This window comes from Phacochoerus africanus, chromosome 16 (assembly GCF_016906955.1).
Source record: "Phacochoerus africanus isolate WHEZ1 chromosome 16, ROS_Pafr_v1, whole genome shotgun sequence".
NCBI lineage: Eukaryota > Metazoa > Chordata > Mammalia > Artiodactyla > Suidae > Phacochoerus > Phacochoerus africanus.
Window position 1 is genome coordinate 25,465,053 of NC_062559.1, and position 24,336 is coordinate 25,489,388.

At 39.8% G+C, this 24,336-nt stretch overlaps 1 long non-coding RNA gene across 1 annotated transcript; it reads right to left on the reverse strand.

The window, feature by feature from the left end:
• Positions 1 to 4,386: 4,386 nt before the first annotated feature.
• LOC125117516 (uncharacterized) lies at positions 4,387 to 22,983 on the reverse strand. The gene is made up of 3 exons (XR_007132639.1): positions 22,732 to 22,983; positions 9,208 to 9,301; positions 4,387 to 4,984 (listed from the first exon to the last, which is right to left on the reverse strand). It is a non-coding gene; the product is annotated as an uncharacterized LOC125117516 (long non-coding RNA).
• Between the last annotated feature and the right edge of the window lie 1,353 nt (positions 22,984 to 24,336).

The following is a 24,336-nucleotide window of genomic DNA, read 5'->3' on the forward strand; positions in this document are numbered from 1 at the left end:
TATTCTGCCCAAATTGATGGGTTTCATTAGGATTCGAGTGATACAATATGACAGTTACCATTTCTTCTGAAGCTGTCCTGTAAATCATGGCTTACAAATGGTTTTCTGTATGTCATGTCTATCTCTAAAATTATGCATTTACATCAGAAAGTCAAAACCACATTTCATTTCAAAAGCCACATGAGTCAGTTAAACGCGTTTTTCTTACTTGTACTTTTTAAAGTAGTTTTGGATGAAAACTAAGAAACTGCTTTATTGTATTTATTTATTTTTACTTAGATTTCCCTATCTATCAAAGTGCTATCAAAACACACCACCTGGCACGTGTGGAAGTCAATGGTATTTACCAACTTCGAGCAAAGAGGTCTTTTAAATTTATTTCATTTTTGGTTTTGTTTCGTACCTTTAAAAAAATAAAAATAGTACAAAGAGCTTTGGTACTTTGGAGCCAGACAGTCCTGGGTTTCATTTTTCAGCTCTGACACTCAGTATCTGTGCAAATGTGAACACATTTCCTAAGGTTTATCTCCATAGGCTAAGTTGGTGGTGATGATAACTAACTTACAAGTTTATTAAGAGGATTGAAAGAGACAATTTCTTGAAAGGCCCTATGGTGTGCATTCGTGCCTCAGCCTTATTTGTTCCATGCAAGGGAAAAAAAAAAAAAGAGTCTGATTTAATCTAGTTCAAGTAAAAGGAGTTATTGTAAAGATATGCGTGAATGAAAGTTCACTGAAGAGTCAGGAATGAAGGCAACTTGCAAAACAGGCTTTGCCTGCTTTCCCTTACATAGTGCAGGGGCTCCGTCTCCACAACCCGTCTCCCTTCCCCTCTGGTTTTTATTAAGCTTCTGGAGAAAGGATTATAAGGCAGCAATGAAAAAACCAAAAACCAAAAACAAAAGAAATAGTTGCTTTCCGACTCTGCAAATATTACTGACCCAACTGGTTAATAAGGCAAAGCTGAGTTTATTGCTTTACTGTGAAAAATAAGAACCTGACCTCAACAGAGCTTTGGCAGTATCGCAGAGAAGGGAAGACAAGGACAGCATTTATTGGAGGGTGGGCTTTCCCATTTGGGGTTGGGACTGATTATGTCTGGGTGAAAACCATGATAGGACAGTTTAGGAGAGGCAGAAAGAGTAAGGCAAGGATTTTTGAGGCAAGAGATTGAGGAATCTCAGGGTGCAAACTCTCTATTGAAGCTTTCTATTAAAGAGTTGACAATTCTTTCTAGGAAGTTCCTATAACAACCAATCTCTCGCTTGGACAAGAGTCTCCAGGAAAAACAAAGTAATCCAATCAGAAGTGTGAATAGTGAAGTCATGTTAAAGTGGCCTCTACGTTGTAGACGGTAATCTGCCTGATGGGTAGATGGTTTCAGGGTTCAGTGTCCTGGATCTGGGATGTAAGATGGCTTCCGTTCTCAAAAGTTAAAACTGGATTTCAAATATCTGTCTCTTAGAAGATTCCAGAGTCTTTTCTGAGACCCTTCTAGTCTCAGACCTAGGTGCTCAACCCTTTCTTCACTCTCTCCTCCCTTCTTCAATCCTTCTTTCTCTTCTCTTTTTATCAGATGTTACAAAAAATGAACTCCTCCCACTTTGCTTTTTGTAATTATTATTCAATATCATCAGAGCAATACATGTACATATTTTAAAAATCGCCAGAGGCAATTGCATTTAATTCACTTAGAATATGTAAATAATAGGTCTATTTCTATTTTGTGACTGTCCACATTTAGTTATAATCTAATGGCTTCCAACAGTGGAAGATGAAAGTTTAGCTCTCTTATCCTCTACTCAAATATTTTCTCTCCCTTTCCCCACATCTCAATTCAGTTATTTAAAAATTTTTATATGATTGGCATTTAGGGCTTACATTATGATAACTAGGTAAATGCCATTCATGTAATAGTGAATCATATCTCAGATCATTTTCATTAAAACCAAGTTAATAGATAGAATTCTTGTCTACCTCATATTTTCTGTCCATATCACTAACTTAGCTCCGTACCTTCCAATAGAGAAATAAAAAGTCCTCAAGTTGATTAAATCTCTCACTTCCATTTGTTCCACTGGAAACTTCTAGCCCTTTACTGCTCACTTTGCTGGTACTGGAGGGGGAGTGGTTGACTAGCTGTCTCACCAGGAGAAAGGGTTTGAGAGTTTAACTGTCCCTCATATATATTTTCAGTCATTCTTTATTCAGCCATATTGTGAACCTCCCGCTACGGTAGTACATTTGTGGTTCTCAGGTAGAGAGCTTTGTTCTCTTCTCATTTCCTTGTTTCATATTAGTTAACTTCCCCTTCATCCTTACCATCTATCTATCCCCGAAACTGGAAATTACTCAAACCAGCCAATCCTAAGCCTGCTTATCCTGCCTTGCCTTTTCTCAGAAACCACAAGGCTCTTGCCCATATTTTCCCCTTATTCCTTCTGCCTTCTGGCCAACTCTACTGTTTCCCCCTGTGGCCGTGCCTAGCATGCCATGGTTCATATTTCTGGGGATGTGTGAGCATAAAAAATATCCCAAGAATATTTTAAAACAATCACTGTCCTCAAAGATTCATGAAATCAAAGATTATTATTCATGGAAGTAAGAAGATCTTCATGTCAAATTTCTTTAATATAAGTAAAAACCCTAATATCCAGAAAAGGAATTATCGTTGTGGTTTTCTGGTCTTCATTTCCTCCCCTTTCCTTTTTCCCTTTTCTGTCTTGTCTCTTATACCCTCCTTTATAGGCCATTTCTTCCATACGTCTTGGCTTTGGTAATAACATCTATTAATCCCAGCACATCTTCTGAAACCTCCACATCTTTGCTTTTCTCAGTATTTTCCCTGCTGTCTCTACCTGGGAAGATCTTAAAAAACAAAACAAAACAAAACAAAACCACTTCTTTGATTGTCATTATACCAAAAAGTTAAGAGTGGTAAGCAGGAGTTCCTGTTGTGGCTCAGTGGAAACAAATCTGACTAGCATCCATGAGGATGCAGGTTTGATCCCTGGCCTTGCTCGGTCAGTTAAGGATCCAGCGTTGCCGTGAGCTGGATGTAGATCACAGACATGGATCAGATCTGGTGTTATGGCTGTGGCGTAGGCCAGCGGCTACAGCTACTGCTCTGATTTGAACCCTAGCCTGGGAACCTCCATATGCTATGGGTGTGACCCTTTAAAAAAAGGGTGTGTGTGTGTGTAACCTATGTTATGATGTATTTATATATGTAATAAGAAATTGGGTATTTTATATTTTTTATATAAGATACTTAATTTCGTTGCCATTCCTAGTACAAAAAAATGTCCCATTCAGCAAAGATTTGGAAAATTTTTCCCCTGTATTTAAGGTTTAGGGAAAAAAAGTGTTCTATTTCTAAGCAACTGGTCAATGAACCTTGCAAGTGCTCATATTTCCTTTCCCTCTTTGGCTGCCAAAAAATTTGGAACCCAATTTGCTGCCAAGCTGTAGTAATCATGCAGGACTTTCTGATGTGCATTTCAGGACCCTAACTTTTCCCTGCTCTCATTTTACTATTCTGCCTCTACCTTAGTCTTTTAATCTATTTCTATTTTCTGCATTATTTATTGTATATATTTAAGAAACTAAATATATCTTTTTTTCCCCCCCAGATCTATACAAACCTTCTCTATGCCCACATCTTTCTGTTCCTGGAGGAAAGCTAGGATAGTGTCCTATCCTTCTTCAACCAAATGACTAATCTTTTTTTTGGCATCAAAAGATCACTGTAGTCTAATGATTCCATAATCAGCAAAATTTAGTGTGTTGGTCAAATGCCCCAAACCTTATCCAGTTGAAATGTTCCTTTCTTCCTCAGTTTGAGTCTGTGCTGGGTGTAGAGGTCCTTGGTGGAAGAGAGGGTCTTGCTGGGCAACTTATCTTTTCCTGACTCTTGTCCCTTTTCCAGTTCCTGTCTGTGTTATATTCATTCCTCCAAAGCCACACACAGATGCCAGGAGGAGATTCAGGGAAAGGTCACTATTTTAATCTGGAAGTGAGCTGGATTTTCCAAGTGAGTGAGCTGGATGTTCAAAGTTGAATATTTCGCTCGTCAGAAACTTTTGTAGTTCCTCCTCTCCGGAGACTTTTGGTAATTGCCCTGGTTCCTTTGGGGAATAGACCAAGGAGGTGAAAAATATATAGTATGGACTTCAAACTCCTATAGAAGCCACAGAAGTGTCTCAGTCTCTCAGTCTGTCCTACATAATGGCCTAACACCTCATTTTAGAATGCAAAAGTACTTGGCATTTTTTTTTCAGTCTTTGGATCTTCAGCTGGAGTAGAAAGGGAGCCTTCCTCTAACAACCCATTACAGGGTAGCTAGTAAAAAGGAAACAAAGTTTTCCCCTTTAGGCACTTATATTCTAAGAAAGTTAAATATGCCCATCTGAAGCAAAACAATAATACAGTCATATGAAGCTTTTTTCCATTTTGCTTAAATCCAGAATGCGTAAATCCAAACTTGAACACTTTGAAAGACACATCTCAGATCACTAAGTGATCATTTTATGTACTATTTATGTAGAGCTGCTGAAAATTACATCCTTGAGCCTCTGTCATACCATCCCTAAACCTTTAAATGCTGAAGGAACTCTAATTCAAATGTACGTACATGCCACCATGGGCTGAACCTAATGTTGCCAAAACTGGGTCTCTGTCCACCAGTCCCGAGTAGGGACTCAAAGACAGAGTTTTGGGCAAAGGAGAAAAAGGTAGCTTTATTGCTTTGCCAGGCAAAGGGGGTCCCAGCAGGCTAATGCCTTAAAGATTGTGCCCCCCATTGGGAAGAATTGCCAGGTGTTTATAGTAAAAAGGAGAAAACCAGGTTTTCAGATAGGAATCACGATTGGGGCAAACATGCATTCTTCTGTCTTTGGGAGAATCTTAGTCATCAAAGCTGACCGCAGGAGACCTGGCAGGATCATGATGGTGGTCTCCTGGGTTATTGCCCAGAATAGCAGTACCTGTGAAAAGGATATATTAATCGGAGATGAGAACAAACTAGGAAAGTGCCTGAAAAACATCATGTGCTAATAATCTTGAACCCATAGGCAATTGTGCTCAGAGTGCCTAATCTTTAGCTCATGGGTGACTGTGTTCAGGGTGCATTGAAGCCAGGGCGAGGACCAAAGAAGGACTCTGAGCAGTTCCCTTTGAAAGTATTCATTTCAAAAGGAAGCATAGCGAGTATAACTTTTCTCTTAGGTGTGTAAGATGTGTACACCATTATGTGTATCCCTTGAGAGGGAGCCAGGATCCTGCCCCAAAGCTGTACTTCTGTTCCCTTGACTGTTCCTTCCTTGGCTTTGCGTCCCCTTCCTTCCCTGATCAGCAACTGTCTGAACCTGCCCCTAGGAACTCAGGAAAATCTATGGAGGCCGAATGAAGCCCATTTCCTAAAAACAAAAAATGGGGGACACAGAAAGGCTTTTGTGCCCAGGAGCCCCACACGGTCCTGCTCAGTTACACTAAGCAATGAAAGAGAATGACTGAACATCCAGTTGCTGTGCAAGTACTGTTAAAGTGGTGTGTCAGATACATTTTGTTCCACTTTTCCTGCAAGTGAAACAGAGAGGAAGGAGCATCTGAAACATTGCTAAGAAATGAATAACTGGAATTACTTTGATAGTGATTAGACTGTAACCAAATCCAAGGACTCTAACCTAATACATGGTTCTAAGTCCTTTCTTTTTTGATTTTCATTTGAGCCGGAGTAGAGATTTGTTTTCCCCTTGTCCTCTTTTTTCTGGTTTTCTCGCCTATTCTCATTAAATGAACTTATTTCCTTGCCCTGATAAAAATTCAAGACCTTCTTTATTCTTTATCTCCTCTCTGGCGATTAAGAGGCATCCAGCTCGACTGCTGGGAATCGCTCAGCCTTTCCCTCTCCTTTCTTTCCATTTCCAAGTTGCCACCAAATCTTTTTATTTCTACCATCCGACTATATATTGAAGCCACACTCTGCCCCCCAAAGCCACTGCCATTGTTTGAATTCAGACCTTCTTCTCAGCCTACAGCACCTCCTGCATGTCCTCTTGGTCATGAACTACGCTTCGCTTCCACCCTGCCGCAGCTTTCTCCCTAAACCACAGATCTGATGGTGGCTTTCCTTGGCTTCAAATATTTTAAAAGCTTTCCGTGACCTACAGAGTCAATTCCAAACTCCTTAGACAGGAATTCCCAAGGCCTTTTTGATTTGACCGCACTTTTCCAAACTTACATCAGGTTGTTTCCTCCATCAATCCTCTGATCCAGGCACATAACCTGACCTTAAAAATGTCCATACCTCACATCTGTTGTTCTCATTGACTTGTACGTGGTTTCCTGTCTTGCCTGCCACATAAAATCATATATGTCTCAGCTCCAATACTGCCTTCAAGGCACCCTTTTCCTTACTAACAGATTTACTTCCTAGTGGTCCCAAATTTCTTTGCATAACCTTCTATTAGAGCACATCTCATACTCTATGGTAATCTTTTTGCTGACAAGCCTTTTTCTCTACTTAGACCAAAGGAAAACCATTTGTTTCTTTATCCTTTGTATCCCTAGCATTTAGTGCAGTGCCCAACAGAGTGTATGCGCTCAATGTTACTGAATGAATTAATCAGTTTTTGCTACAGGCCTTTTTGGAAGAAACCAAATTGCTTTCTATGACCTAAGAAGTACCCCTAAAGAGAAGGATTCACTGCTACAAGCCAAACACTTAGTAGTTTTAGGAGATTTGTCTGTAGTCTGAGATCTGGGACTATAGCCCTTATTCTTCAATATCTTCTATTATAATTCCTCCAAAGGAAATAATTTGGGTTATCATTCTCAGAGTATTCATGAAAAGTATATAAACCCACTTTACCCCACTGTGAGAATCATGAAATCTTAGAATCTTCGGTGAAATTAGTAGTAACGTAACACTCATGAGTTGAATTGTTTCCAAAAAGGCATTTAAAGTTCTAAGCCCCGGTGCCTATGAATGTGACCTTATTCAGAAATAGGATCTCTGCAGATACAATCCAGTTACGATGAGGTCATAATGAATGAATAATTAATGAATGAATTGGGGTGAGCCTTAATCCAATATGTCTGGTGTCCTTGGAAGAAAAGGTGAGACAGAAGCAGACACACAGGCAGAAGGCCACGTGATGACAGAGGCAGAGCCTGCGTCACACAGATGGAAGCCAAGGAATGCCCAGGATTGACCACCACCCCCAGAAGCTGGGAAGAAGCAAGAACTGATTCCATGCAGAGTCACGGAAGGAGCATGGCCCTGCTGACAGCTTAACTGTGAACGTCAGCCTTCAGAAGTGAGAGAATAAATTCCCGTTCTTTCAAGCCACCACGTTTGGAGAATTTTGTTGCAGCAGCCCTTAAAACACTAGTACAATAACAACAGCCTTACTTGATGACTTCAACATCTCAGATTATGCTTGAAGAACTCCTAAGATGAGAGACTTATTACCCCCAATGGAGGAATGGCCTCCGTAATAGTAAAACTCAACGTGCTGGAATATCTCAGGAGAACTTTCAGTGTACTTCCTGGGCCTTTTGCTTATGATTCTCAAACTGAATAACATGACATGTTTAAGTCCCATCGTTTCGACAGCTTTTAATGGGAGTTAACATGAAGGTATTTCCACACGAAATGACTGAGAATTGAAAAACACAGTCTTCAAGTGTCAGGTATATGGGGCTTAACATATATTTTCCCTGGATTGACAAGAAACATTGGTATTATTTCAGTACCACGTGACTCTGATTGACTGAGGGTTTGTGTCTGTGATCACACCTTTTCAGAAAGGGGGAAATTATGTGGCTTCCCTCCTCCTACCTATGCCCAATTCCATGAGAGCAAGAATTTGCCAGTTTTCCGTTTGACCTGGTACCCAGTTGGTGGAAGACAAGAATAGGTATCGATAAGCACTAATACCAGATTAAAGGAATTAAAAGTCAAAGCAGCCGAGATTCCAAGGAATGTTGCTGGCCTAAGGGAAAGCACAGGCTGCCTGTCAAGTGATTAAGCATCTCTTGGCTATAAAACAAGAGGGGAAAGCATCACTCGAGTTTAGGGTTACTGCCCATCGAGAAAGTGCAACAAAAAGATTTGTGTGCTTTTTCATTCTCAGATGGTCCATGAAGTTGATGCAAGTTGTAATTTGAAGATCTTTTCACTTGTTCAGTTAGCAGAGCTTCAGAGAAAACAGAAAACCAGTGCCAGGAAGGTAAGTAAATACCTCCGACAGCTGCCAACAGAGGAAAATAAACGCTATCTCTACCAGAAATAAGTGTTAACAAAGGTAGAAGTAGACATGGCATGCTCAGATCACCACTTAAGATGTTAATCAGTCAGACACAGGACATGTCTGCAAGAGAAAGGGCTATATGGGTTTTTGTGGGGTTTTTTGGTTTTGGTTTTGGTTTTGTCTTTTTAGGGCCGCACCTGTGGCATATGGAGGTTCCCAGGCTAGGGGTCCAATTGGAGCTACAGCTGCCGGCCTACTCCACAGCCACAGCAACGCCAGATCTGAGCCGCGTCGGTGACCTACACCACAGCTCATGGCAATGCCAGATCCTTAACCCATTGAGCAATGTCAGGGATCGAACCTGCAACCTCATGGTTCCTGGTCGGATTCGTTTCCACTGCGCCACAACAGGAACTCCCCAGAACACTATTTTAAGTCATTAAACTTCTGACGCTTTGCCTTCCTAGTCCAAAACCAGGGTGCAGTTAGCACGGGTACTACCATGGCCCTGGAGGGTATTTTTGTGGAAAGGCATGCCTATTCTCTGGGAAGCAACTTCCTAGCACTGAACAAAGTTCTCGCACGTGGTCTGCCAGGTCTTCTGAATTTAAATTCACTTTGGGTTCTCTGCACAACATCCTTTCAGTATAGTTTCTGATAAACTCATCCAGACTAAAGCAGAAAATAAAATGTGGTATTTCTTAATTTTAAAGAAAGGCCCTAACATTCGGACTCATGTAGAGCTGGGGGCAGGGAAGGAGCTGAAGTGGGGCCAACCATCATGGGACTCCTCGTTCTTAGCCCAGAAAGTAAGATGCTGTGTCCTCTGCTTCTGGGTTCCAAAATCAGGAGTAGAAAGAAGCACATCTAATCTAAATCCGGGGTTACCGATAGTATTTCCTTCTATATCTTCTTAAATTTGGCCGTTTACATCTTTCATTGTGCCTACTTACCATCTCTCTGGTTCACCTCTCCTCTTCCTCCTCATTGGCTATTATCTGGCAGTGCCTTGAGTCATCCCACTGGAAACAAGTCCTTCTAGTTCACCTGGATTGAATGGGAACACAAGTAACTGAGATTACACCTTCACGTAGATGCCTTCCAAAGAGACCTTTGCTTTTTAATTGACCTTGCAGACATGAGGCCAAATGTCTCCAGCTCTAGAGATGTCTTATCCTGCTGTTCCATGGTCATGCTAAACACTCTGCAAACCTGTGAGCAAACGGGGTGGAGACAGCCCTCCATCCACGGAGACTGCCTCTGTAGACAATTTTAAAATAATAATAAAAGCAACCAAAAATTGGTCTGTTTTATTTATTTATTTTTTGACGCTAAAAAAAGGTGACATGAAAAATATATCTTTCTATATTATAACTAGTTATCTGGTACCAGTTTTCTTTATTATAACCAGCTTATTGAATAGTCTTAGTGATTTCTAAGGATATGTGCTTTTATTTTTAATTATATTTTCAACATCTTTTTTACTACATTGTATATGATTGGTCATAATAAATAGTATTTTGATTTTATGCTGTATTTTAAAATCTAAAAGTGCTTATTAACACTTCCCTGCTTATTTCCACCCACAATTTTTTCTTTATATTGCCCATTTTTTTTCTCTAGGAAACTTTATTTATTTATTGTTCTTTTTTTTTATTACTCAAATGAATTTATCACATCTGTAGTTGTATAATGATCATAACAATCTGATTTCACAGGATTTCCATCCCACAGCCCAAGCACATCCCCCCACCCCCCAAACTGTCTCCTCCAGAGACTATAAGTTTTTCAATGTCTGTGAGTCAGCATCTGCTCTGCAAAGAAGTTCCGTCTGTCCTTTTTTCAGATTCCACATGTCAGTGAAAGCATTTGATGTTGGTGTCTCATTGTATGGCTGACTTCACTTCGCATGATAATTTCTAGGTCCATCCATGTTGCTAAAAATGCTGGTATTTCGTTCTTTTTCATGGCTGAGTAATATTCCATTGTGTATATGTACCATGCCTTCTTGATCCACTCCTCTGTTGATGGACATTTAGGTTGTTTCCATGTCTTGGCTATTGTATATAGTGCTGCAGTGAACATTGGAGTACATGTGTCTTTTCGAGTCATGGTTTTCTCTGGATAGATGCCCAGGAGTGGGATTGCTAGATTAAATGGTAGTTCTCTTTTTAATTTTCTGAGGAATCTCCATACTGCTTTCCACAGTGGTTGCACCAAAAATTGGTCTGCTCTATATTATTGTCATATACCAACACTTCTACACAATGATAGTATGGGGGTGGGGACTGCTGCCTCTAGCCCCACCCTTGCTACACACTGCTCTCGAGTCCTAACCCAGGATCCCTGGGAGAGAATGGCATTTTCTTTGATGATTTTCCAAAAACTTCTTTCTGGCATCCAGCCCTGGCACTCATCTTTCAGGCTTTCCAATGATCTATTTGGAGGTCTCCGTGCCTCTCACTCTGGAACTCTGTACCCTCTGTCCAGACACATTTTTCTCTGTCCTATTAATCTTATTTAAAGTTGAGATTCAAGCTGGTTCAACCTTTAGTTGAGGTAGGCTTCTTGCTCTTTGCTCCAAATGAGCATAGGACCTACTTTTATTTTAAGCCAGTGACTTCAAGTGTGGATTTTGTGTATAAGAAACTGCTCATATTTGACTAACCCCGCTCCCAGCATACTAAATACACCTCTGCCTCTCCCTCTTTGCAAACTAGGTTTTTAAAATTTCCAGCTAAAATCCTTCTTGGTCTCTTCTTCCGTGAGAATCATCTTTGATTATTTAAAAAATACCTAAACCAGAGTTTCTCTAACCTTAGTCATTCGTGTACCACCTTCACAAGTTTTCCTGTATCTAATTCCCACTTAAATAATCACTTGTAACTATCAAAATCATGGTGTTTCCTATCAGTAGCATATATACCGTGTACTTCGGGAAACCTAGTTTTAAACCTAAAGTATCAATAACAGACATCTTGGGAGTTCCCATCGTGGCTCAGTGGAAATGAAAATGACTGGTACCCATGAAGATGTGGGTTCGATCCCTGGCCTTGCTCAGTGGGATAAGGATCCAGCATTACCATGAGCTGTGGTGTAGCTCATAGACATGGCTTGGATCTGGCATTGCTGTGGCTGTGGTGTAGGCCCGCAGCCGTAGCCTGGGAACTTCCACTTGCCATGAGCACAGCCCTGAAAAGTAATAATAATAATAACAATAATAATAGACATCTTTCCACCAAGGAAGAGGAAAGCTATTCCTTCACAGTACAATATCATTTTACAGATCAAGTGAATTTTTAAGAGATGCTTTCACTTCACTGGTGTGGTTTTGAATAAGCTCTCAATGAGCCAAAGGTAAAGTTGAATGATCTGCCAGCGGATTATGGAGTATTAGATAGAGGATAACTCTGTACAGAATCTTCCATTTTGCTGAGTATCACTGATGTGCTTGTGTGTGTTCTAGGCTTTTATGTGGCTCTCTTTATGACTCTAAAACGTAAAAGTAAACTTCTGTCATCTGTTTTTCTTTTGTAATATATAACCTTTAAATCACAAGAACGATTGCAGGAAGTTACCAGAAAGAAGTAGCCTTCAATAACTATTGCAAAGGGTAGGAAATTGAGGTTTTCAGGTGTTCAGTAACCTGAGCATTGGTCAAACCCTGAACTATCCTGTTCCAGCTATTTGGCTCTTCAGAATCCCTACAGTGTCTTTCAAAGGCCCTGGAGAATTGAACAGCTTTTGAAGCAAAATGACTGGATTCCCCAAACTGTATTAGGTTTCTCATCACGCTCATGAGAAAGGCTGTTACGGAGTCTTAGCAACAAAGCTGAAGAGGGAATGAACAATGTCCTGAATGTCTTTTCATCTGGGTGGTGAGATAATACACAGGAACTCCTGGGTTAATATGAGTTTCTCAGGCCGTAGCCCCTCGACTTTGAGAAAACACTTTTACTACACTAGTTTTATTGTTCAGTTGTGCCCTTGTTACCTGAACACTATCAAAGTTAGATCCAAACTCTGTTACACTTCACGTGAGGCACTTAATCGCAGTACTTAGAATGTGGTTTCCAATCTGGTTGTAAAAAAGTGAGAGATATTTGTGTGCAGGGAGTAAAATGGTCGTTTGCCATTATTAAATCATAATGGTGAAGAAATAAAGTGATGTTATATGAAGACAGACATGAATAGAGAATTAAGTTATATTAAATAAATTTGACACCAACAAAAATATGTAGTATGCAAGCATCATATATTCTAAGAAATATTGTAGTTTTTTGAATTGAATTTAAAAATCTTCGATCAAATGATTCGATAAATTCCAATTTTTAACCCTGATGAAAATTGTAGATTTGTAAGGTGAATTGAACCGTGACTCTAGTACAAAGACTTGGAATAGAAGGTGCCATATTACTGCAGTGATGCAGATTTCTGAGGATTTCAAGGCTGTGTTCTAAAGGGTTGGATAGACTAGAAGATGATTCTGATACAAGTTGCATCCATACTATCAGGGTTAGAGGGAAAAATTTACCATTTATTTGTCATATACCAATTTTAAATATTTATTTTTATGTAGAAAAAAATAATATAAAAACTCAGAACAAAAATAAGCATAAATAAAATGAGATTTGTATAGTTCTAAAAATTAAGTTTGAAATCTTGGAAATAAAACCAATAGCATTATGGAAATGGAACCCTTGAGAGGTGAAGGAAATTGTAGAATGGAGAGAGACCAATGAATTAGAAGATGGTATTGGGGAATTCACTCATAACACAGAACGTAAAGAAGAAAGATAAATGAATAAAAGAGATGAATTAGAAATTAAGAAGCTCTAATATTTGTCGGAGAGGTGTTACGGAAGAACAGACAAAAGTAGCTGAGAAGTAAATATGAAGAGATGACTAAGAATCTTCCTAAACTGAGGAAAGATTAAAAGTACTCTTTGATGAATTCCCATCATGGCACAGAGGAGACAAATCCCACTAGGAACTATGAGGTTGTGAGTTTGATCCCTGGCCATGCTCAGTGGGTTAAGGATCCGGGGTTGTCATGAGCTGTGGTGTAGGTCGAAGACTCAGCTGAGATCTGGCGCTGCTGTGGCTGTGGCAAAGGCCAGCAGCTGTAGCTTCAATTCAACCCATAGCCTGGGAATCTCCATATGCCATGAGAGTAGCCTGAAAAAAAATAAATAAATAAAGTACCCTCTGAGAAGTTCCCATTGGTTTAAGCCTCAGTGGTTTAAGGGTCCGGTGTTGTCACAGCTGCAGCATAGGTCACAGCTCTAGCTCAGATTCGATGCCTGGGCCAGGAACTTCCACATGCCATGAGTATGGCAAAAAAAAAAAAAAAAAGAAAAAAATTACTCTTTTTTTGTGTCAAAGAAGTACAAATAAAAATTAGGGTTCTCTGGTGGCACAGCAGGTTAAAAACCCAGCATTGCCTCTGCAGCGGCTTGGGTTGCTGCGGTAGTGCAGGTTCAGTTCCTAGCCCAGGAACTGCCACATGTCATGGGCATGCCCCCCGCCCCCCCGAAAAAACTACTCCTAGACATTTTCTAGGGTAACTGCCTATCTATGCTTCCAGGATAAAGTGAGAAATCTGAAAAGTGATCAGAGAGAAAGACCACTTACAGAGGAACAGGAATTAGGCTGACAGAAGACTTTTGAGCACTACACTAGAGGCCAGCAGAAAAATGTACAAAAATAAAAGGGAAACCCACCAAAACATTTATGACAGTATTACACAGAATGTTCCTAACCCATAAATTTCCAAATATAAGACAAAAACTGAAGTTAAACACAGTGAGAAATTCACTGTCGTAGTAAGCTATTCATTATGGCTCTTTTTGTGGTTTTATGAGCTTCGAAACAATGAGAATGTTCGTCATCAGGGTAATGATTAAAACACTCTGTTATGCTGGTACCCAGGAAATATCATTCAGACATTAAAAAAGATCAACTAAGAAACATGTCACTTTCTGTCATACATCCACCTATATGAGACTATCAAAATGCAGAGAAGAAGGCATAAAATGATACCAATATTTTAAAACTAAAATGATGCTGTGCAAAAAAAAAAACCCACTCCACCACCCATATGTGCACATATTTGTATACGATTATGTGAGCAAGAAGAAAGTTATGGAAAAATACACACACTATTCATTAGTTAATAGTTGAAGGGGGAGTAATGGCACAGAAACAGATCGTGCAGGAGATGGAAAATGTATTGTTTCATTTATTATAGACAAAAATAAAAGATCAAGAGTTCTCATCTAAAATTCCTCAGTAAAGGCTCTGAAGCAAGAATACAAACAAGCAGAAGGAGCCCAACATGGGGGTAGAGAGAAGAGGATCTTTTGTTGTATTAATTTGCATTAAGGGGACAGAAGCATCTCTCTGGCCCCTATGTAGACAGACCATCAGACAGACACAATTTATATAATGTGTTGGATGGCCGAACTTTGCCAACCCTTCCTGTGTAGAATGCTTATGTTTTCATTTCTTCCTGTTATTTTACCTTTGTCTTTAATGTACATTTCTGATTAGAAACAATTACTTCCTGTTATAAGTTGATCAAGAAACAGGAAGAAAGTAATTAAATGATTCGTGTCTGTTTTGTACTCTTTTGGGGGAAAAAATGCAGCAAAGTAAAAAAACATATCTTTTTCCAAATGAAAATTGCATTCTCACATAGATGAGACTAGAAGGTGAGATGGTAGGGTCTGAACAAAGAGAACTCTTTTGTGGAATTTTGCTATAAAATGAAGCAGAGATATGAGTCAGTGACTGGAGATATTGGAATTAAGAAGGTCTGCTGTGATGGCTATTTGAATATAAATGATATCAAAGCAAGTATATAATAGAAATGGGAAAAATCCAATGGAGAAGGCAGGTTGGATGGGTCATGAGAAAGAGATAATAATCTTGGAAGCACAGCCCACAACCCCCAAATAGAGACGGGTTCTGATGCATAGGTGATGGCTTGACCTTAGCTTGAAGCAGGACAGTCTCTCCATCATAAAGGGAGGGAAAGCAGAGTGTGCCAAGTGAAAATTCAAGTAGTTGAGTAGATTTGATGTCAGAAGGAAAATAGGTGCTTTTCTAACAGATTCTACTTTCTCAGCAAAATCAGAAGAAAGATGGTCAGTGATCTTGAAGAGAAGGGAAAAGAGTGTTGGAAATTTAAGGCTACCTCAAGGAAAAAAGCAGAACTGTAAAGAAAAAAAAAAAAAAGGTCAGAGGAAGAAAGCCAGAATAAAGTCAACAAACTTATATTTATAAATGAGGTGACTTTACTTTTAAAAGGAAAGAAAACCTTGGCGCTCAGTGGTTAACGAATCTGACTAGCATCCATGAGGACGCGGGTTCGATCCTTGGCCTTGTTCAGTGGGTTAAGGATCCAGCGTTGCCATGAGCTGTGGTGTAGGTCGCAGATGCAGACATGGCTCGGATCCCCAGTTGCTGTGGCTGTGGTGTAGGCCAGCGGCCACAACTCTGATTCGCGACCCCTAGCCTGGGAACCTCCATATGCCAAGGGTGCAGCCCTAAAAATAAATAAATAAATAAATAAATAAAGGAAAGAAAACCATGCTGACTGAGGATTATCTGAGGCCCGGAAGAGGGTTGAGGAGGTAGAAGGCCAAAGCTCTCTGCAGATTCCCCATTGGGAGAGTTTACATCTATTAGAAGAAAATAGTGACTCCTCACTCATTTCCTTGTCAGTCTACTAACTGCTTCTGTTTTTTATGATGCTTTAAAAGCTAAACTCAGCAAAAAATGCAGCCCAAGGCTGTGGTAGAAGTTGAACTGGTCAAGTTTCATGTTATGTATATCCTTTAATATAACCTTCTTATGCCAATAAGTGTGTCACACGTAAGTGAAATGTTTTGTTGGCTGGGGACTTAGCAGTATTGGTTTGGGTCTCAGATGGGTGGTTAAAACTCAGCCTCTCTTATGATCCAACTTCCCTGTCAAAATGTGCTTAGTCCCATCTAGAGACCCCATGGTTTTGTGGCTGTGCTCATGTAACTTTATTTGAGACATAGCTATTGGCCAAGGCAAAGAACTAAGTTTCTAATAATCTATTTCTGAAGAAAAAAATCAATCAGTCCCATTAATGCTAGCACTCCTGAGGGAAAAGATATTTGGTCGAATAACACTGAGATGCATAAAAAGGAATACAATGGGAAAACACTGGGATTCCGCTAAAATGCCTCTCACCCATCCAATTCTTCCTAAACTATGAAGATCCACCAAAGTGCCTTACGCTTTTGTCTCAGAAACCAGTTCAGCTTAAACGCTGACTTAGGGATAGTGCAGAGTTTGTGCTACTCAACACAGGTAACTGTTCAAATTTGAACTAAATAGCTAAAGTTGAATAAAAGTAAAAATGCTGTTCCTCAGTTGTACTAGCCACATTTGAGTGAGCAGCACAGATGTAAAACATTTCATCATCACAGAAAGTTCTCCTGGACAGTGCTCATCCGGCCCATGCCAAGCCCCTATGATTTATCTCATCCTCAAGATTGCTTCTGGTCCGAGGGAAGCATAAAGAAATATGAATTTTTTATGCAGCCTCAGAACCACCTTGGACTTCAAACAGACCCCAAACTGGAACTCTGGGCTTTCCCAATCTGGACCTGACTCAATGTAGACCCACATCAACCATCAGAGTTTAGGAAGAAGACATAGCAAACTTATGCCTCAAATGACCTAATGATGCCTGGGAAGATCGTTTTAAAACTATGAAGTGCTGTGTAAAAATAAAATATTCTTTCTATTTCCCTGAGAAATTGCCTTTACTTTGTTGTGGGAATCTCCCTAGATTATTATATTTGGTATTGGACTCTTCAGCTTGAGACAAATGCAGGAAATTTGGAGGCAGATCAGAGGAGACCCACAAAGATGATGAAAGGTTTGGAAAATAAAATCCTGTGGTTAAAGACAAAAGTCATTCATCCTGGAGAAAATTTTACAATTATCTTTAAGTATAAGCATGTACATTATACAGAAAATTACGTCCAGTTATATTAAGAGATGCTGTGGGCAGAATAGAAGAATCGGATCAAATGAATAGCACAAAGGGAAATTTCCTGACAATGGGGGCAGAGCTGGAGCAGGCTATTAAGGAAGTTTAAGAAATATTTTATGGAAAATCGTGGACATGGAGAACAGACTTGTGGTTGCCAAGTGGGAGGGAGAGGGAGTGGGATGGACTGGGAATTTGGGGTAAATAGAGGCAAACTATTGCCTTTGGAATGGATAAGCAATGAGATCCTGCTGTATAGCACTGGGAACTATATCTAGTCACTTATGATGGAGCATGGTAATGTGACAAAAAGAATGTATATATGTATGTGTGACTGTAGTAGAAAATTGACAGAACACTGTAAACCAACTATAATGGAAAAAAAATAAAAAATCATTAAAAGGAAAAAAAATATTTTCTGGAAATATTTAAAAAGGTAGAAAAGCTTCCATGTAAGACATTTTTTGGTCAGTGACTCCTTCTGAGGAAAGCGGTCAGATATAATTCATTATGCATATATTACCATGTTATGCATACATTACCATGTGCACATCTGGTCCCAGTTGGTTGACCCAGGGATTGAGTCTGGCTCCTACAAGCCACCTGGAAGAGCAAGACCAGTGACCACTATGAGGGCCCTGTCCCACAGGGGCACTGTGTACTGGGAGTGATGTAGAGGAAAAGGTTGTTGCCTGCCATTTTCTTCTAATTCATTATTTTTATTATGGAATCATCCCAATCCACCCCATAGAACCTGGGTCTGGTTAATTAGAGGGTTAATGTCCCCAGCCACATGATCGGTTCAGAAATAACAAGTAACACACATCAATATAATGAGACAATTTCAGGATTTTTTTTTTCCCAAAAAACTGTTGGGAGCAGAGAATCTCTCTTGTGACTTGTGTTTGGAGAGGATAAGCCTCTTTCTAGTGATCTGGGGAGGGTTGCCCCTGCAGGAGAGTAGAACCGTAGTTCTCCTAATATACACTTCCATTCCATTTCTCCAGAGCAGATGCATTTGCACTCCTGCCAGGGAGCAAGTAGCTGGTGATACTTAGCAAACCCCTAACTATGGAGGCAAAGGAAAAAGGCTGCTCTTCCATACACAGAATTTCCATCCATCCCCTCTTTACAGGAACACACTCTCCCACCTTACCGTCAGTGGTCTTTGGCCTCATCGAAGTTCTTTGAAACAAATGATTGCTCTTCTCCTTCTAAATAGTTTCCTCTGCCCTGTAATTCAGTTATCATTACACTCTGCTTTCCCTCTGACAAACATTTAGTGAAATTTCCCAGCAATTGATGTCCTCTCCCCTGTCTTTTGAGTATTTTTTTTTCTGTCCTTTACCATATTTTTGGAGTATTTTTATCCCTTGCCATTGTTTCAGCGTCTTAGAAAGGAGATAAATGCGTTTGGTCGACCCATCATTTTTAAAGTATTTTTATGGTGACAGTAAACCAGAATACTTAAGAAGGAGCAAAAAGAATGAGGATGAAGAAAGAGAATAAAAAGTAAGACAATGTTTGCTAGTTGTTGTCATGAACAAGATGGCAGAGGTTAGGATGGTCTCATCAAGGGGCAACCCACTGTGTCCTTCCATAACCTCAGAGTAACAGCCGGCAAATACTTTGGGGAGGTTGGAGATCAAATCCTGCTGGGCCCTGGCAGAGACCTTGTTTTTAGGTGTATGAAGCTGCAGTTTTCCCCTGGTTCAGGGAGAATGATATATGAGTTAATTTGGTTGTGGGAGGAGAGGGCAGTTTCCTGCTTTTGGACTGATTTCAGGTTCTATCTTTTAGGCTTTTTTTGCTTATTTAACAAATATTTAATAACCAACTAATAGGCTCAAAGTATTAAGTTATACCCTAAAGAACAATGATGAAGATTCACATCTTGCTCCAGTTTTTTTTTTTTAATCTTTTAGAAAACAGCAATTTGTATATTACAAAATATCAGAAGAGAAGTATTTCTGAACAAAGAGGGCAGGGAAGGGCAGGAGCTGGAGATGAGGTGGCTGGGGCAGTGGTTATAGGCAACAAGAGAAATATTTGGAAGTTGTCAGTCTTTTGGTGCCAAATTGGAACAGTGGTATTTCCAGATGTCTTTCTAAAATCCCATCTCAGTAGCAGGATTAATATTGGAGAGACTTACCCAGTATGAGGGTGGGGGAATTTGTCTGGGTGAAGGCACCACTGCTAAAATAGTACTCTATTTTTGAGTTATAATCTACAACCTCTCATGGCCCTTAATTTCCTTATTTAAAAATTTTAAGATTGTTTCCAGTTCTAAAATTTTGGTATTCAAATCCAAATTTTGGCTTCTGAACGATCTTCCCATAGCCTTCCTGTTTTTACCACATCTTGTTCCCTGAACTATCAAATTCTTTTACTTTAACCTTGATGTGTAATTCCACATTACTTATTTCAGTCCCCACCCTAAATATATTTCTTCTTCCCAGTTTATTTTTAAGGGTTGAAGTAAAGTTCAAGTGAAACCTAGCAACCCTTAAACATAGAAAAAAAGAAAGAGTATAATTTCTTTTTTGGTATAGAAGAAAGACATTATTTGCAGCTCAAAACATACCAAATGCTCCCAAATCCATGAGTAGAATTATATTAATTGTACTTTTTCAAGGATGTCCAGAAATGGGGTTTTGCTGACCCAAATGAATCATCCTACTGTTATGATAATAATAGTCCTTCCAAGCTGAGAAAGCCCAGGTTTTTTGATACTATAATGTACTGCAGTCATCTCTCGATCATATAATTTGAAGAACAAACTTTAAATTTGTTTTCCTTCATGATAAAAAGACTCTCAAAACTGGATGACTTTTTTTTTAGGAATGACTTTTTGAAATGGTCAAGTAGTCTTCATTTGTGTCTCTGAATATTAGAATCATCCAAGTTTGTACCCAAAGAAACTTTAACTATAATGATATAAAATTCACTGAAAAAATAGTACTATGCAAGGAGTGCTTTCTCCTTTTTCACAATATAACACACAGGAAAAATGATACAATGTGCATGGCATGCAAAGATAAACTGTTGGAGCTACTGTTCAACCAGAGATAGTAAGCCCAAGAGTGGTAGAAGTCCTGCAGGCTGATGGGATCAGTAGATCAGCTCTCAGGTTCAATACCAAGATCCCCCAGTAGGGGTGCTGCGGTGCAGCGTAAGACTTTGGTACAGGAGTTGCCTAAAACTCCTTCCAATCTTCTTCCAAATCAGCAATATATCCTTCTGCCACACTTCATAATCCCCTCAAAAACTTGCATTTTTCTCAAGGACTACCAAGCACATTTGATTTTTTTAACATTGGTTTAATAATTTTTAAAAATCAAAAGAAGATAACAGGTGAAACTACATTAGAGAAATGTAACTGCATTACACAATATGATTTTGTCTTTGTCTTTTTTTGTCTTTTTTTTTTTTTTTTTTTTTTTTTTTAGGGCTGCAGCATATGGAGGCTCCCAGGCTAGGAGTAGAATCAGAACTGTAGCCGCTGGCCTACACCACAGCCACAGCAACGTCAGATCCAAGCCGGTCTGTGACCTACACCACAGGTCACGGCAATGCCAGATCTTTAACCCACTGAGCAAGGCTGGGAATCGAACCTGCACCCGCCTGGGTATTAGTCAGATTCTCTTCTGCTGAGCCACTACGGGATCTCCCACAATATGATTTTAGAGATTGATCTGCTATGTGAGATCCGTGATAAAATTGTTGACTTTCATAGTTGGTATTTTACATGATTACATCAAAAAGTATATTTCATTGTATTATCATTCTTGTAACTTGAATTGTATGTATAATCAGAATCCCAGCAAGGCATTATAAATTCTAGAAAAGTATCTCTGCTATTACCTGAGAGACCAATAAAATTCCTCAAATGTTCTGTTCATTACCTTCTACTGACACGGTTTTGTAAAAGGTGCTATAAAGGTAATTATATGCCGGTTTGTGATTGCAGTTTTACAGTTCCATCGCAAAATCACTCCCATATCATTGGACAAAGGAAAAATAAAGGGAAAGTGATGGAGGAGAGAAGGAGAGTCTTGGCAGTGGAAGAAAGGAATATCTTTTTTCCCTTTTCAAAAATTAATTTTGTGGAGTTCCTGCTGTGGTGCAGTGAGTTAAGAATCAGACTGCAGTGGCTCCAGTCACTGTAGAGGTACAGATTTGATCCCCAGCCTAGTGCAGTAGGTTAAAGGAACCAACGTGGGTCACAGCTGTGGCTTGGATTCAATCCCAGGCCTGGGAACTTTCATAAGCTTCAGGTGTACCCATTTAAAAAAAAACAAAACTAATTTTGTGATTAAAAAAAAAGAAATATATACTCATTATGAAGTCTTTAGATAATAACTAAAGGAAGTGTGGTAACTTTCTCAGGTGACTTACTCAAAGACTTTTTTCTTATAAGAAACACAGATTGAAAATTCTAACAAAATACAATGATGGCTAGAATACATCAAGGTTTGGGTACCGGATTCTGTCCAAAGCCCTTCCCCAAATTTCCCAAGCCCATCTAATCCACAGAACAGTCCAGTGCAGTAAGCATGCTGGCTTCATCATATAAATGAGAAGACTGAAGCTAAACAAAATTGGCCAGTCTGAGGACACATAGAGCCAGAATAGATAGAGCAAGACCGGAAAGCTGGACAGACCAACGTAAGTGCCCCTGAGCTGGACCACATCGCCGTAGGCCCGACCATTGCAGGAAACAGACTGTACAGAAGTTAAATCAGCTCACTTTACTAACTTAACAAGATAGTGACCAAATGCCAGTGGTTCCCAAACTATGTCCCACATTGGATTCACCCAGAGAGATTTTAAGATGCCTGACACCCAGCTCTCACCCCATACTAATCCAATTATGAAACTAGTAGAAGGAGGAGGAAACCCAGTGTCAATATTTTTAAAGATCCCCAGGTGACCCCAAGTGCAGAAAAATTTAGAAACTACCGACTAATGTTGATTTGGGAGGTTACAGCCTAAAACTCACCCTATTTTCCTTAAATGTCACTTAGGATAAACCATTGGACTGAAAATTCTGGAAACTCAGACATTTGGCTGTAGGCTAAGACTGCTTGCCATGTGTGTAAACCTCTCCTTCCACCTCCACCTCCAAAAACCAACTATTAATGTAGATTGTTTAGACAACGGCATATGCCCAGGTGAACTAAGCAGCTGTAGCAAGATTTTTTACGCACTGGGGCAGTGTTGGCTAAGCATACAGAAAAGTGTGAGAGGAAAAAATTGGCATATGGCAGTTATGTTGATACTGCTAGATAGCCAAACAGGAAAATTTGGCCAAAAAAAAAAAAAAAAAATCCACTTTGGGACCTAATTATTCTATTCGGCTGTCTACCATGAACAAATGAGTCACCAAATGACCTCATCACTTGCTTCATGTACTGCAGCAAATTATAAATGAAATGCTTACTTGAGAAACTTCCTTTTGCTGTCTTTTGCAGGAGGTAGGAATCGAAGAGGATCTTACAAATAATCCAGGTCAGCGCCTTCACTGTAGAGCTGAGGGAAATGAGGCTGCACATTGCAGCCTTATTCTTGCATCGAAGCAGCAGGCCCTCAAGACCTCCTGCTCCAGTTTATGTTATCTTGGGACAAATACCCTGGGGTTGGCACAGTGCCAAGAAGGAGTGTCACGAGGCCTGGCAGCAGTAGTCCGTCTGGGGAGGGGTGAGCAATGCTGACACTCACTGTATTTTGCTTTGAGGGTCAGGTGATGGGATCTGCCTCATATGACTCAAACATAGAATTTTTTTTTTTTTAAGATTAAAAATGTCTCTCAAAACTCTCTCTCAGAAGGGCCTGTGCTACAGACATCTGGCTTTTCTATGGCAGTGCAGCAACTTTCCTACAGTGCAGGGCTTTCAGGGCGATGCAAGGAGTCCAAAGTCCCTGCTTTGTGACCTTCCCAGATCTTGAGATCTTAAGAGATCTTAACTGGCCTCAGTTCCTACAGATATGGGGCACCTACCAAGACCCAGATGACTTGGGACCTCAGAACGGTTGTGGTCCTTGGGCCTTTGCTCTGAATCCCTCACAGAAAACTAGAGGGCTGAGGAAGGAAGGACTAGGGGGCTGGACTTGGGATGGTTTCCTGGGATAGTTTCCTGATCCTCCACACATTTATATTGTGGCAGCTCATCACCTATACCCACACTGGTCTCCTAACCTCAGTAACTTAACTTTTTTTTTTAAACTACATTTATTCTCATAGGAGGATCTAGAGGAGGGGAAAGGAACAGTAATCAACCCAAATTAAGGTTTCCCCTCGAGGTACCAGGAGAAGTATAAAGATTAGTTATTTTAGGGGTTCCCATTGTGGCTCAGCGGGCTAAGAACCTGATGTAGTCTCTGTGAGGATGTGGGTTGTGATCCCTGGCCTCACTCAGAGGGTTAAGTGTCCAGCATTGTGGCGAACTGCAGCATAGTTTGCAGTACAGCTTGGATCCCTCATTGCTGTGGCTGTGATGTAGGCCAGCAGCTGCAGCTCTGATTAAACCCATAGCCAGGGAACCTCCATATGCCACAAGTGTAGCTATATAAAAATATATATATTAATTATTTTATAGAAGTAAAGCTTGACCATGTCTTAATATAATCAGATAAAGTTTATCCTAGCAAACCAGTTCATTAATGACTGTCTTACTAATAGACTTATTTCATTACAGTGTTAGAAATACTTCATTTATTCCCCATAGTAAATAGTGGAGAAAAAGATCACTGTGTTAGAGAGAGTATAACTTGCACTAATGTGGTCTAAAATAATAGCAATTTTGGAAGTCAAATCACAGATTTAGTTTGTATCAAATTTATGAATGAAACTTCTGGCATCTTTTCCACGTGTAATGTCAATCAATATGGCTCCTCCAAAATAGATCTAATACAGTTGGGTTTTGTGTGTACATTTTGTATTGGCTCCACGCAAGAGTGCTATTTAGGATGCTAGAATCAGGTAGGTTCTCTTTGCTGTGTCTTTATTTAAGCATTTCTAAAACTATAGATGTTAAACTGCCCTCTC